Consider the following 13227-nt stretch of genomic DNA (forward strand, 5'->3'; position numbering starts at 1 on the left):
TATCTTGTACTCCCCCGGGGATGGTTTTGGGTTGTATAACGCTCTGTAGACATCCTGTGTCTATTAAGGCCTCCCTGGGTTCTCCGTTGACAGACACCTGGCGATGATAAGGGAGGGTCCTTCTTTCTTCTGGTCTACAGAGATATGAGCGGGTTAGCCCTATCTCCATTGGTTCTTCATTTTGGGGACACAGTCGGGCTATGTGGCCATATGTTCCGCAATGGAAACACTGGGATCCCTGTTGTACAGGAGGCCTTGGTACAACAGGTAGGGGTCCCGGCGAGAGCGTCACGGTTTCTGGTTTTCTGGCAGGTGGGGGTCTAACTGTCCAGGCAGAGGTTCCTTGGTCTTGGTGTCTCCACAGGAGGTCTTCTCTACCTTTCTGACTTTCTTGTGCCCGGCTAAAGGCGCTGGCTATTTCTACTGCTCTTTCTAGCGTGAGCTGCGTGTGTTGCCGAACCCATTTCCGGATGGGAGGGTGTAAGGACGATAAGTACTGCTCTAAGTACACTTTTTCCATTATCTCGTCCTTGGTGGCACTTCACGGTTGTAACCAGCGTTCCGCTAAGTCTCGTACCCTATAGTACAATGTCCTCGGTGTTTCCTGGGGTCCTTCTCGGTTCTGCCGCTAGCGGAGTCAATATGTCTCAGAGTCAATCCCCATACGCTCCAGAATGCTCCTTTTTACATCTTTGTACGGGGTGAGACCCAAAGGATTGGCTACTTGGTATGCTGCTTGCAAATCTCCTGATAGCAACGGCCCCAAGTATTGTCCCCATTTGTCCTGTGGCCAAGCTGCCGCCCTGGCCATTTGTTCAAAATTGGAGAAGTAGAAATCCGGGTCTTCACCGGCCTCATACTTTTGCATTACAACTGAGGGAAGGGTAGTATGGGCCCTTGGTTGGCCAAGTGTCTCTGCTAGTTTGCCTATGACTGTTTCCTGGGCGTTGCTTTGCTCTGTGAGTGTTCAGTGTAGTTTCTCTCGGTCTTCCTCTGCAACAGCCAGGAACTTCTCCATGATCTTCCCTAACTGCTCCTGGTTGTCTGCCATCTTCTTCATAACAGCCTCCATTTCCCTCGATCCCTCTTCTGACACCACCTGTGGGAGGGATGGGCGGAAATAGAAACTAGGAGGCTTAAGTGGTTTGGCAATGGTTGTTTTTTTATTGTAGTAGTTGTGAAAACACTATAAGTTTTCCAGGCGTAGACTTGATAGGTAAGCACCATCTCCTTGTTTCTTCTCTTCCGGGGTGTTGATAAAGATTATCCGACATGTCCGTCGACCCCCAGGATGCTCGAAGAAAGAGACAAAAGAGGACGGTAAGCACTCTGTGTTATTTGGAATATCTGTATGAATCGAGCGTTATACTACAGGCCGTCACCACACCCGGTGCATGGGAAGAAAAGATGGTCAGGAAAATGGCAGGAAGGATATTCAGTATCCTGTCTCCCTTTGAAATAGAGCGGATACTTCCCTCTTTTTTCCTGAGACCATACGTACTATTCATGTGAAGGAAGATGAAATGATACTTAGAGAGTGTGAGAAAAATGGGGGGGGAAACCTTAGCGGGATGGTGCTAGAATTCTACTTCTATTTACAGTGCCCAAGTGTTTCACTGCCCCGTACCTTCCCGCCTGTTCTCCCTCCTCCCTTGAATTGCCACGTCCGCCCGACATTGTAATTAGGCCCTCAGTATCAGCTTGAGCAGGAAGCCAGATAGGTGGCAGAGTTTCTTCTGAACTAAAGGCTGCCTTTGATTTTGGGAGTTTAGCTAACCGCTGGGAACATGCAGTGCAAGTATTATTTCTTATTCACTATAGACAATATAGGCTTTAATTCTAGGCCCAGGTGGAATTTTGTTTATGCTCATCTTACGTATTTTCCAGCATTACACTTGCTACACAAAATTTCCATGATTACGCCATCTCGTGTAAATGAGATTTTGTTTGATTACAAAAACCTACGGCGGGAGCATGGGAACGTGGACAAACTGAACACTTGTGATGCTGCACTACTTTTTTAGTGTGAAGTGCTTCCCTACATTTTAAAAGAATGCAAGGATGCCTTTCACGCTTAAAAAAAATAAAAATCTCAAAATGTGGCATCTGCATGCCACATAATTTTGTGAAAATTTTTGGGGGATTTCACGAATTTCCACAAAGGAAATTGCACAAGTTTGCCCCATGCCTATCAAATGTACTTACCCGTGTTCATGTGCACTGGCTGGTGGCTTGGACCCATGAATAAACAAGCATTGGCATAGCCAATAGGTCTCGCCTTTGGGACCTTATAAGTGTTTAGCCATGCAACAGTTGCATAACTAAATACTTATAAGGTCCCAAAAGCGAGACCTATTGGCTATGCTAAGTGGCCGTGCGGCCGCGAAAGTTATCGTGATCAAACATCAAAGCGGCCGTGCGGCCGCGAAAGTGAAAGTAATCGCTGTAAAAGCGGCGCGCGCGCCCGCACACATGCACTGTAGCTCTAGGCTGGCCTGGTAGCACTTTTTGGAGCCCTCTCAATAAGTCTCGCAAGACCAGCGCATGCGCTGGGTCAGGCGAGACCTAAAAAGAAGACAATTCTCAGCGGTTATTGCCAGCACCTTCAGTCGGATTCCATCAGCCCAACACTTGTGGTCTTCACCATACCTCACATGTTTCAACCTCAATACAATTAAATGGCAACACTGTTATTTGCCCTTATCCTCTTGGCCGACTCTGCACCCACAAAGGACATTAAAGAATACTGTGTGATGTGGCCAGACTGGCAAGTACCCGTTTTTCCGGGTCACAAAGGCTTCATTCATGGGGGAAAGAAAAATCACCTGCTTTGGATTGGCAGAACCCACAGTTACGTCATCGGACCCTTATCGTGCCCATAGGTTACTCATTTGTTTACACCTGCCTGCAAAGTTTAGGATTTCGGATCTGCTACAGAAAGACTGATGCACCACCGCTGTACCAAACTGGTTAGGCGTGTTCAGCTTTACTAGCAGGTTATCAATCCTCGATCTTGAACAAATAGTCTAGACGCGTTAAATTACACACACGCGTTGTTATTGCGAGCTTTAGAAAATGCGCAAATAATAAAGTGTTATGGGCGTGACAGTGTTGCACTGAGGCCCAGCAAGAATTTGCTTCATCCTTGTGTGTGCTGTAAAATAATTTTTGGACAAGATGTAATATGGTAATTATATTTACTTGCCTAACAAAATTGGCTTGGCTTGTTTTAAGAGGGTTGTTCCACGTGCTATGGTAAATGGCCCTGATGCGTGTGCTGACAGCACGCTGTCATTAGTTGCTTAGATGTCTCAGACGTCTCGCGCTTCATGTTTTTTCACAAATGCCATGGACAAAATTATGACGAGAAAAACCCATTAGGGCTGACAGCAAACGTGCGGGACTACTTTAGGCTGCGCAGCGCCTGGGCCTGCCCAAGGTGAAATGAGTTGTGCTGGAATTTCGTCACGTGTGTTCTGTGGGAGGGGGGGGGGGGGCAAAGTGACGAAATTGCCGGTTTGTCATAGACAAATGATAACTAGTCATGGGCTGTGCGTTAAAGCTACCGCCGTTTTTTTTCGAAAAATAGTAATCAACATTTTTGTGGACACAAGCTAACCTTTGTTCTTCAACCCTTGTACTCCAAGCTATAATTTCACATTCTTAAAAAAAAAGATAGGAACACATCTTGAACAAGTAGAGGGATTTAAAATGTAGAAAAAAAAGTGGATTTTCCGAAGTGGGAGAATCACTTCTTGCAACACAATTGCTGCTAACAACATTGAATTCATTCAGCGCATTCCTATCTTTTTCTGCGCTGGCGCACAATATGTTGCCTAGCGCCAACTCAGGCAACGTTGCACCAAGGTGCAAGGGTGCCTGCTTTGTAAGCAGGATTGTTTTTTGTGCAGCAAGGGACACCCTCCTGCACAAAAACAAATCCTGAAAGCATTTTCCTCTTTCTATGAGTGCTGCAGATGGTCTCACCTGGGGAGGTGTAGCATTTTGACGCATTCCCAGGTCTACTAGTAATGGTAAATCTAGGAATGGGCCAAAATCCATGGGTGGATGCGTGAGAACACTCACACTCCACCCTTGAGTCGCCTCCCTGGGGTAGAATAATGCAACACAGCGATCTGTGTGGCGTTACTCTAGATTTATCAAGCCACGCAAGGTGGCCTGATAAATCTAACGTAAGAGTTGCGTCGCTCTTGCACCCCATTACGTTGCACAAGGGCGATGCAAGTCTTTGATAAACTTGGCCCTTAGGGCTCATATACGGGATTTTGGCATAGGGCAGCGCAGCAAGGCACCTAGCTGCGCTGCCCTATGGCAAAGTGAATGGGCAGGAATGCACCATATTTAAGCAATACGGTGCATTCCTGTCCTTTCTCCCTGCGCTGGCGCTGTTTCGTCAGCCTAGCGCCAATGTAAAAGACACACAATTGATGGACGGAATGCAGAACAAATCAAAACATTCACCCCCAGTCAAGAGATCTGGGTTAAATCCATCATTCTTTTGCTCACCATGCCACCCCAGTTTAGACCTGGCCATATGCAAACAGTCTTGACCCTGTGCCTCATGGGAACAGTCCAGCCCGAACTGCCAAGCCAGGTCCTCCCTGGACCAGAAACAAGCATCCTAGGACTGGTTTCGGGGTTTCACCCTTCATCAGCCAGGATAGCTTGATTCCAGTGGCACAGTGAGCCCAGGACCCACGTCTGGGCATACCTGGCGCACTTAGGGCAAGAAAGCAAAAGACACACAATTGATGGACAGAATGCAGAACAAATCAAAACATTCACCCGCAGTCAAGAGATCTGGGTTAAATCCATAATTATTTTGCTCACCATACCACCCCAGTTTAGACCTGGCCATTTGCAAATCAGTCTTGACCCTGTGCCTCATGGGAACAGTCCAGCCCGAACTGCCAACCCAGGTCCTCCCTGGACTGGAAACAAGCATCCTAGGACCGGTTTAGGGGTTTCACCCCTCTTCAGCCAGGATAGCTTGATTCCAGTGGCACAGTGAGCCTAGGACCCACGTCTGAGCATACCTTGCGCACTTAGGGCAAGAAAGCAAAAGACACACAATTGATGGACAGAATGCAGAACAAATCAAAAACATTCACACCCAGTCAAGAGATGTGGGTTAAATCCATCATTCTTTTGCTCACCATGCCACCAAAGTTTAGGCCTGGCCATATGCAAATCAGTCTTGACCCTGTGCCTCATGGGAACAGTCCAGCCCGAACTGCCAAGCCAGGTCCTCCCTGGACCGGAAACAATCATCCTAGGACCGGTTTCGGGGTTTCACCCCTCTTCAGCCAGGATAGCTTGATTCCAGTGGCACAGTGAGCCCAGGACCCACGTCTGGGCATACTTGGCGCACTTAGGGCAAGAAAGCAAAAGACACACAATTGATGGACAGAATGCAGAACAAATCAAAAACATTCACACCCAGTCAAGAGATGTGGGTTAAATCCATCATTCTTTTGCTCACCATGCCACCAAAGTTTAGGCCTGGCCATATGCAAATCAGTCTTGACCCTGTGCCTCATGGGAACAGTCCAGCCCGAACTGCCAAGCCAGGTCCTCCCTGGACCGGAAACAATCATCCTAGGACCGGTTTCGGGGTTTCACCCCTCTTCAGCCAGGATAGCTTGATTCCAGTGGCACAGTGAGCCCAGGACCCACGTCTGGGCATACTTGGCGCACTTAGGGCAAGAAAGCAAAAGACACACAATTGATGGACGGAATGCAGAACAAATCAAAACATTCACACCCAGTCAAGAGATGTGGGTTAAATCCATCATTCTTTTGCTCAACATGCCACCCCAGTTTAGGCACCCTTAAACCATGGAGCAAGGGTGCCTCAGTTGCACGCAGGATTGTTTTTGTACAGGAATGTGTGCAGAAAGGGGCATCTTCCTGCACAAAAAAGCCCAGAAGAGGCATTCCCTCTTTCTATATTCACACACAGAAAGAGAAAAAACCCAAAAAGAAATAAACATATTTCTCCTCGTTATGCTTCTTTTCAGAAGGAATATGGACTTGGTGCTTCCCCAGGTTTTCATGATTTTGTAAATCTGGGGCAGCGCCAAATTCCATGGGTGTTACATGGGAAAACCCACTACAGTGCCCATGGAATGCCTCTCAAGCGCATAGTAAGGCGGTGCATCGATTTGCGCTGCGTTACTTTACTCATGATTTATGTGGCCACTCAAAGCCACGCAGTGTGGCTTTTCGTGGCCTCATACATCAAATTGAGAGCCCTGCATCATGCATGTACCACTTTATGTGCTGCAAAAGTGACACAGGACTCTCCTAAATAAGCCCCTTAGGGGCTTGTTTATGGGATTTTGGCGTAGGGCAGCATAGTAAGGCACCTTGCTGCGCTGCCCTACTCCAAAGTGTAAGAACAGGAATGCTCTGTATTTAAGCAATACAGTGCATTCCTGTCCTTTTTTCCTGCGATGGTGCAGTTTCTGCAGCCTATCGACAACATAGGCACCCTTGCACCATAGTGCAAAGGGGCCTCCGTTGCATGCAGGATTTGTTTTGTGCAGTATGGGGCAGCTTCTTGAACAAATACAAACCTAGGAGGCGTTTTCCTCTTTCTATGTGTGCTGCAGAAGGCAGCACACATAGAAAGAGGACAAAAATGTGGGGAAATTAACATATTCTCTTCGATACAGCTCACCTCGAGAGGCTTGCGGATATGGCACTTCTCCAGGTTTACATTATTTTTTAAATCTTAGGCAGCGTCTAATTCCATGGGTGTTGCATGGGAAAACCCACTGCAACACCCATGGAACCCAGGGTGGCTTTGCATGGCTTCATAAATCGAATTGAGAGCCCTGCGTCACTCATGTACCACTACGTGGTGTAAAAGTGACACAGAGATCTCATAAATGAGCCCCTTATTTTATTGGTAATAAAATGAAGTTTCAGAAAACCTACTGAAAAGGAGAGTTCCAGGATTTACTGCTGCATCAGTAATATTTTCATAAGTAAACCACTTGTTTTGCTTTACCTACAGGGCTGGCTTTAGGGTAGTGCCACTGGTGCGGCTGCACTGGGGGCTGACCTGGAAGTGGGGGGGGGGCGCTGCCCACAGGTTGGGCTGCTTTGTTTAAGAATAACTTACAATTTAAAAGCAGCAGATGCTGAGTTCCTTATGCATCCAGATTTCAGGCAGCAATAGAAATGTCAAGATAACTCGTGTGGTTAATGTTCTTGCTACAGAGAGAGATCAGAGTTTTGTTTAGTGGCAGTTTTGACTCGCCATAAAGTAGTGCAGAGGGTTAATATGCCTGCTGCAAAGAACAGATCTGTATTTAAAGCGGATAGCTGAGTGGAGTAGTAAAGCCAGCTCTTACCAGAGCTTTAAAACAAATTAAATGTATGCAATTGAGGGGCTATGGAGAGATGTAGGGCACTTTTGCTGGGTGGTAGTGTGGGAATCTGAGGAGGAAGTCAATGGGGGGAGGGTAGGCGCCAAAAAGGATTGTTGCACCAGGTGCCACCAGCACTAAAGCTGGCCCTGTTTTCCTATGTGTGCCTGCAGTAAAATGAATTCATTGATGATTAAGGGCCAGGGTCAGCTTTAGCACATGTGGCTCCTGGAGTGACAGTCTTACTTTGCGCCCTATCCCCATTGCCTCCTTCTCTCCTGAACCGCTCACTACCACCCTCTAACATTGCCCCTCATGTCTCCATAGCTCCTCTCTCATGTTCATTTCCATTGTTTTGTAGCTCTGCTCATAGCACTGTAGGGTGTCAGACCACTTTACATCGTTCACACATTATACAGAGACAATGAATTATACATGTGTAAATCAGTCTACAGGAAATGCTACATAAGACAATGAGGATTGCAAAGTATAGGAGTCACATGTCTTCCATACCAGTAGGCTGTATATTTTGAATGTTTGGTCTGGAGACATACAAACTCAGGATTTAAAACGTACCTCAGTGGTTAGGGTTGTCTTTACTAATAAGAATATATTTCTACCCAAACAAACACTTCTTAGCAATATTAGGATCTTAGGATAATAAAAGGCTGGAAAAAACATGGGGTCTAACCTATAACGTGCAGTTTGCATGCAGATCTTTGATGACAGTTCATAATTCACTGTGCTATATTCGGGTTGTAACTTATGAACTGCAAGTAACAGAAGGGTCTCTGTGACAAGAGCAGTAACCCCCTGAGCTATTCACATAAAATACAGTTCAGTGATCTGCATGGTACACAATTCTTTGCAGCAGGCATATTAACCCTTTGCGGTGTTTTATAATGAGTCAAAACTGCCAGTAGACAAAACTCTAATCTCTCTGCAGCAGGAAAATTAAACATTGGAATTATCTTAATTTTTTTTATTGCAGCCTGAAAACTGCTAGATACCCAAGGAACTCTGCAACAGGTGCTTTTAAAGCCATAAGTTATTTATAAACACAGCCTCCACCAAGCTCAGCGTCAGGTGCGGCTGCACGAGTCACACTGCCCTAAAGCTGGCCCTGTTAAGGGCCCTTGTATGTAACAGATCAATGTTGTGAACTGATTCCAGAAAAGAAACAATCCCATCATGAACACATCACCCAAACATTAATAAAGGGATCCCAGAATCTAGGCCTAAGAATAAACAAACGTCAGGGGTCAAATGGGAGCTAAAAGCAGGCCAGGAAAATGTGCTTATACCAGTCCTGTAGTGTAGTAAGTGAGTATATCGAGAGAGTCCAACCACCTGCAGAGGAATTTGGAGGGAGTGGAGGCAAATTATATAAAGGTGTACAATAAAGGTTGATGTGTTCCCTCATATGTGTTTGCCAGGCTCCACAGCTGTTAATATCTCCATCTATCTATCAGTAAAAGTACCCCCTCATTTTCAGCCTAACAAGCGTTTTTCACTACCCCACACCAGGCCAGTCCAGCCCTGTGTCTTCGGTATTTGCATCAGTGGACCTTGTTCTCTCGATTTCTACCATGTTCTCTTAGAGGTTTTGAATTTATGTCAATTTTCAGGTGGGATGTCACTTTCACTCTTCATGATAATATTGGAAAGATGTCAATGGAATGCTTATCACAAATCAGTTTGAAACGAGGAAATCAATGAACATTTATTTCTTTAAATACGAAGATTTGGCACAAAAATGAAATAAATCAAAATGGAGCGCATATTCACTTTATGAGGTAAACTGGACGTAAACATGTATCAAGAAAAAGAGCATATCGCTAGCTGTTTTCTGAAACCCCACCCACCCCTTCCTGGCACAACTACAACCCTCGGCGAAAATTTCTTTGAGTTCACAGCACAGATTTTCTGATGGCCTAGGTGTAGCCCTGACTATGGCAAATTTTTTTTTTACAAATTCTGCAGAAATGGGTGTATATTAGTTTGTACGGTGTTGGATATCCAGGGGCAGAATTACAAGAAACTAATGCAGCGCGGTGCCGCAAGCCATTTTGCTGCGCCGCACTGCATTAGTTTCGAAGCACAGGGATGCAACATATTTACAACAATATGTCGCATCTCTGTGCTTCCCCCTGCACTGCCACACAAAATGCTGCCATGTGCTGGCACAGACACCCTTGCACCATGGTGCAAGGATGCCTTCATCGTGGGGAGATTGTTTTTGTGCAGGAAGGGGCACCTTCCTGCATAAAAACAATTAATTGAGGTGATTTTCTCTTCCAATGTGTGCTGGAGAATGCAGCACGCATTGAACAAGGTAAAAAAAAAGGAGAAATGGGAATAATTCTCCTTGTTGCACCTCGCTACGCCACCCCTAGGGGGCGTAGCATTCTGACGCATTTCCAGATTTACTTTTTCTCATAAATCTGGAAATGCATCAGTGGATATGGGTGTTGCATGGGAACACCCACAGCAACACTCATGTCACAACCCTAACACGCAAAGTGTTGCGTAAACAGGGGCAATATTTACAAGCACAGCTTAAGTCACTCAGGGTGACTTTACCTGTTCTTGTAAATATCACTTAGCAGGCTGTGCCACCGGTGCGTCATGCAACCTGATGGACCAGCGGTGCAAGGGGCTTGTAAATCTGCCCCTCAGTATGCAAGAAAGCTGATTTATTATATGGCAAGAATGTGGATGCTCGGTTTTTAGGAATCTTGATTGTAATTGTAATTACATTTATATAGTGTTTACTACCCCTGACAAGGTGTTGACGTGCTTTTTCGGTGAGTAGCACGCTAATCCGGAACCCAAAGAGGATTAATGGTGAATTAGTATAGTGAAATATGAAATTAATTTGAGCAGTGGACATGTGAGTTTGTTATTCAAATTGGAAAAGGATAGCTAAGGGATAGAAGAGGGAATGGATTTTGAATTATATAGCGCTTGCTACCCCTGATGAGATGTTAAAGTGTTTTTCAGGAGGTAGCATGCTACTCCGGAACCCAAACAGGATTAGTAGGGAATTGTTATAGGGAAATATGAAATTAATTTGGGCGGTGGACATGCTAGTCTGAGAAGGATAGTGAAGGGATAGAAGAGGGAAGGATCTTTTTTTGCATTGAAGAATTCTCAATATTTCTAGGCGCTGTAATCTGGGTCATTTTTAAAAATAGTTTTGAAAAATTATTGAAAATACAGGAAATTCACTCTTGTCATCTATTTATGTCACTCAGAAAAACATCCCGTAACAGGGGATAGCTAAACTCCCCCAAAAAAGGCAGTCCTTGGTTAAGGAGGAGCTCTTCCACCACACTAGCTTGCTCCTGCTTTCTGACTCCATGTTCACAGGGCCCCTGCCAGCTGCATTATCCACTCCCATCGCACTTCTTTTTTCATGAATACCTTATCAGGAGCATTAAAAAAAATCAAGTTGTGGTAGGCCACAGGGTGAGCAGTGGGAATTGAGGCACTCTAACAGAGTTGCATTTCCCAGCGACAGCAGTGGATTGCAAGCCTGCCATGCACACAGACTTGTGCAGTCTGAAATCTTGACCTGGTTCAAGGCCAGCACTCCCCCCTGCAGCCTCGCCGGTCAGCCGGACCTCCAGCCTCCAGCTCCGTACCAGAGTTCGAGCCAGCAGCCCATCCCAGCACCGCTGCTCAAACCCCTGCAGTTCGTCCGTTGTAGGTGCTCCCCCATGTCCCTCCTGTTGCCTCGTGTGCCCTGATTGTGCTCCTGTTCCTTTTCATCCTCATTCCTTATTAATTTTCACTATTTGTATTTTACTGGGCATTTCACTGTTATTGTTCCTGTATTGTGCCTTGATTTTCCCGCCGCTGCTGCCCCTGCTGCCCCACCCCCATTCCAGCCCGCTCCCGCCCCTAACTCTGCTCCCGCCCCCCCACCCATCTTATAGCGACCGATGTGCGGTCGCGCGCAGCAGGTGCACCAGGCGCGCCTAAGGCAAGCCCGTCTGTGTCCGTCCGTGCCTGGACCGCACCCAGTGCCAGACCCCCTGGCCCCCGTGACCACCACAAGACCTGACGTCACTACGATGCTAACACCCTCCACGCACTCAACCTCGGCCAAAATTCCACCTGCTTCCAGGCCACCCCGAAGATCACCCATGGACCCTTCACCTGCCGAAACTACAGCTACACCAGCCAGCGCACACCTGCACGTCCTGCCCACCCCAACACTGCAGGCCACAACTATCTCAGCTGCATACTACTCAACCCACAAGCATGCCGTAGAACTCTGGGACCTGCTCGACTCCTCCGCCCCGGACGTCTCCTTCCTCACAGAGACCTGGATGAACACCTCCTCGGCGCCTGACATAGCCATAGCCATCCCGGACAGCTACAAGATCACGCGCAGGAACCGAAACAACAAACCAGGAGGAGGAATCGCCATTGTCCACAGGAACACCATCAGAATCGCAGCCAACACCGAAGACTCCCTCAGCATGGCCGAACACCTACACTTCCAGATCCATGTCGATCACAACACCACCCTCCGAGGAACCCTCGTCTACAGAGCCCCGGGACCCCGACCACAGTTCAGAAAATCCATCGCCGACCTCATCAGCACGCACGCCCTCGCCTCTACAGACTACATCCTCCTCGGAGACCTGAACTTCCACCTCGAGAACGCCATAGACAGCAACTCCCCAACGCTGATCGCCAACCTCGGACTGAAACAGCTCGTCACGAAACCCACCCACTCCGCCGGACACATGCTCGACCCCATCTTCTCCGCCAGGGACCACGTCACCTTCAACCACACCACCGAACTCCACTGGACCGACCACCACTGCATCCACTTCTCCTTCGAGAAACACACCGTGCACTACCGACTGCAACGTATCCCACACAGCAACTGGAAAAAAGTCACCGAAGGCCAGCTCATCACCACACTCATCCGAGACCCTCCACCCGAGCCCTCCAAGAGCAACACAGCAGCCCGCAACTTCAGACAATGGATCGACGACTGCGCCAACACCCTCGCCCCGATCAGGAAACCCTTTAACAGGCGCACTGACACGAGAGCCATCTGGTTCAACGCCGACCTCCAGAACTCTAAGCACACCTGCCGAAAACTTGAGAAGCAGTGGCGCAATGACCAGACACTAGACAACCATGCAGCCCTTATAAACGCTAGACGCAAACACCACCAACTCATACGATCCGCCAAAAGAACCTCCTTCAACGAACGCGTCGACAACAACACACACAACAGAAAGGAGCTCTTCAACATCATGAAAGAACTCGCCACCCCTAGCTCCAGCTCCAATTACGTCCCACCGTCACAAGAAGTCTGCTGCTCCCTGGCTACCTTCTTCCACCACAAGACCGCAGACATCCACAACAGCTTCGACACCCAGACGCTGACGACAGACGCCGACACCCCCGACTCAACACCCACCAAACACACCGACCTTCTGCTCTCCTGGCACAACGTTAACGGCGAAAACACCATCAAAATCATGAACACCATCCACTCCGGCTCACCTTCTGCCCCCTGCCCCCACCACATCTTCAACAAGGCAAGCTCCATCATCGCACCTCAACTCCGAAAGATCATCAACAGCTCCTTCGAGACTGCCACCTTCCCGGAGAGCTGGAAACACGCCAAGATCAACGCCCTTCTCAAGAAACCCAAGGCGGACCCAAAAAAACTCAAGACTTTCGACCCATCTTCCTGTTCCAGGCGAAAGTCATTGAGAAGACCGCCAACAGACAACTGACCCACTTCCTGGAGGAGAACAAAGTCCTGGACTCCTCCCAATCCGGCTTCCGCAGCAAT

Source organism: Triturus cristatus, chromosome 3_1, assembly GCF_964204655.1.
Source record: "Triturus cristatus chromosome 3_1, aTriCri1.1, whole genome shotgun sequence".
NCBI lineage: Eukaryota > Metazoa > Chordata > Amphibia > Caudata > Salamandridae > Triturus > Triturus cristatus.